This window comes from Humulus lupulus, chromosome 4, assembly GCF_963169125.1.
Source record: "Humulus lupulus chromosome 4, drHumLupu1.1, whole genome shotgun sequence".
In the NCBI taxonomy this organism is placed as follows: domain Eukaryota; kingdom Viridiplantae; phylum Streptophyta; class Magnoliopsida; order Rosales; family Cannabaceae; genus Humulus; species Humulus lupulus.
In genome coordinates, this window is record NC_084796.1 from 33,749,209 (window position 1) to 33,752,241 (window position 3,033).

The 3,033-nt window shown below is 30.5% G+C and overlaps 1 long non-coding RNA gene across 1 annotated transcript; it reads left to right on the top strand.

The window, feature by feature from the left end:
• Nucleotides 1-569: 569 nt before the first annotated feature.
• On the top strand, nt 570-2,774 carry LOC133828915 (uncharacterized). The gene is made up of 3 exons (XR_009891384.1): nt 570-738; nt 841-910; nt 2,542-2,774. It is a non-coding gene; the product is annotated as an uncharacterized LOC133828915 (long non-coding RNA).
• Nucleotides 2,775-3,033: the final 259 nt, after the last annotated feature.

Below are 3,033 nucleotides of genomic sequence, written 5' to 3' on the forward strand. Positions count from 1 at the left end.
TATTAAGTGTGGTGAATTATTTTTATTTATTGTTTGTTTGTTTAAATTAATTGTTAGAATTGTTTGGTAGAATTTTTGTGAAATTATTTGTTAAATGATATTTAATAATTTATTTTTAAAAATGTGATTAATTGAGTTTTATTGAATGCACTAAGGTGCATGGTAGGTAGTGATGCACCCTAGTTATTAAGTGTGTGCTAGTGCATGGTGGCATGGTGCACATGTGTAGAAATTTCTACACACTTGTAGATTCATTTATTTGGAATTAATTAATTAAAAAAAGAAAGGGAAATGAGAGAGTCTTGGATGTGCATGGTGTAGTGGGAATGCTAAGGAGAGTTTTTCTATTTTATGTGGATAATGATAATGCAAAATTGATGATAGACAAATAAAGTTATATTTTTCTTCCTTTTAGATCAGATGAAAATCCTTTTATTTAAGTAATTTAGAATAAACAAAATTAATGGGAAATTAGGAATATAGGAAACTTCCTTATTTATTTTTATGAGGTCATTATTTTCATAAGCTAGAATAAAAGGGAAGAGAAAAAGAAAGGAGGCCATTTTGGCTTGGGGTGCCGTTGGCCATAGAGAGAAGAGAGAGAGAGAGAGAGAGAGAGAGAGAGGGAGAGTGGCAAGTTAGAGAGAGAAAGGGAGAGAAGGGGATGCCATTTTCTAGAGAGAAGGAGGAAAGAAAGAATGAGAAGAAGGAGAAAGGAAAAGGGTTCCAAAGCTTTAGGTAATGTGTTCATCTATGTTTTTTTTTTTTTAAATCTTTGGTTAAGAATATTCTTCTTCTTCAATCTTAGAATAATGGTGTTTTCTTTCTTTGGTTTTATAGTGTTCGAAACCCCTAGGACTTTGAGCAAGGAGGTGGTTCTAGTTGGGCTCTTGATTTTTTATCAAGAGAGGTATTGGGTTTTTTCCCCCTTCAATTCTTTGGTTGTTGTTATTTTATGTTGTTATTTGGAAAGATCATGGCTGAAATTGGGTTTGAGTTTTGGGTAGGTTACTATGTTGTGTTGAAGTTGTATTTTTAATAAAAGAAATTTGGTGAGTATCTTAAAATATATTAATACCCTAAACTATGGAAATATTAAAAGTGATATTTTTAATATAACATGAGTGTTCCTTTTAATAGTTACGATTTTTATTTATTTAATTAAGAAAAATGTTGAATTTAGTTCACTTGTGAATTTTAAGTAAGTTAAATTATGGCTGAAAGTTTAGTTAAATATTTATAAAAATAATCATTGGATTTTTCACATGTGAATTTATTCTATTTTAAATTCAATCTTTTAGAATAGCACAAGTAAAAAATATATTTTTCCACATCTAAAATAGATTTTTCTCACATTAAATTTATAAATTTGATAATTGAAATATAAGGTTATTTTTAGTAAAACATGTTAAATTATAAGTATTTTACATAATTGTTAGTCTTTGTTATTTTATGAAAATTAAAAGTGAATAATGGAATAGTTATATTTTTTAAAAATGGTTGATTAAATTATTTTTATGAAATAAAAATAATGCTTTTGGAAGATTAATCAACTTGAAAATTTTAAAGAGATAAATAATTGTAATCAAAGCATGTTACAATTTTGTTATTTTCACAACGAGTACGCATTATTGTTTTTAACGCCGTTTTTAAACAACGTTCCCACGTATGCATGTCGCACGCAATTTCACTTTTACGTTAAAAAATATGTCTTTTATGCAACCATATAGTTTTTATAGCAAGACCATGCATGTAATATCGGTAGAATGTGCATTATTCTTTTATGACCTTATGTGTAAATATGCATTGTTTGGATGTTGTGAATAACTTTCACCATGTGTGCATGACTCATGCACACATGGGTTATATGAGTGGGAAAAATAGATTTTATGTGATGCTAAGGAAGGTTATTTTGATTATGGTATAGGCTTTTACCTTGCTTTGACCTGAGGTAAGGAAGTTAGATAGAATTTATGTTTATTTATGCTGTGAATGGTAAGATTGTTTGTATGAAAGTGTTATGGTGCTTTGCGCTATGAATTATGGAATACTTTAATATGAAGATATGTTTGGATTGTATGAATATTGTGTGCTATGAATGATGTTAGTGTGATGAACGCGACACATCAAAAAGGGGTTGCTAATGATATGAAGACGTAACCCGAGTTACTAAGGATATGAAGACGTAACTCCAAGGGTGGACGCGCCGAGGTTATTCAAGGACCAGAGATCCTGTTTAACTCAAAGGGTGACATGGACAAGTTAGCGAGCCATGTTCACAAGGAAATGTTTATGACATGTTATGATGTTTATGCTATGACGATGCTATGATGTTTATGTTATGATGATGTTATGACGTTTATGTTATGATAATGATGTTAATGTTGACGTGATTATGTTTATGATATTGACGCCATTATGACGATGATGCTATGATGTGTAAACATGGATGAATGTGTTTGTGATTTATTGTATCTTACTTGTTTGTTGTTTGTACTTCTTTACCGGGCTTTTAGCTCACCCCCTTACTTTCCCTTCCAGGTAGCAAATATGTTTCTCTATGGCACGCGTGATGATGTGGGAAGTTCTGTCGTCCTAGTGTGTATGGTGTGGGGGCATCCTATGGATGAGAAACGATCAATTTTAAACGTCATTTTCTTTTAATAACGTTATGTTTAATGAGACTTTTTAAATTTATCAGTGAGACTTGAACTTTTGGTTTTTTTGAAAACTAATATTTTTTAAAAACTATTGGGCCCAACTTGCATGTTTTAGCAAGACTCCCACTGAAATCTTTATAATAAGTGGCTTTCTCTTATAAACCAATGATTATGTGAATGTTTTACAAAGCACTAGATTAGGCCATTTTACAACCTACCTACAACACTGATTAATATGATCTTTATGAGTAGAAGAGTTACAAATCCTAGTGACCTTACAATTCTTACTATTAGAGCTAAATCTGTGCAATAATAAAAAAGACAAAATATACAAAGATGATGATGAAACTGATGGCAAAAGCACCAAATACTA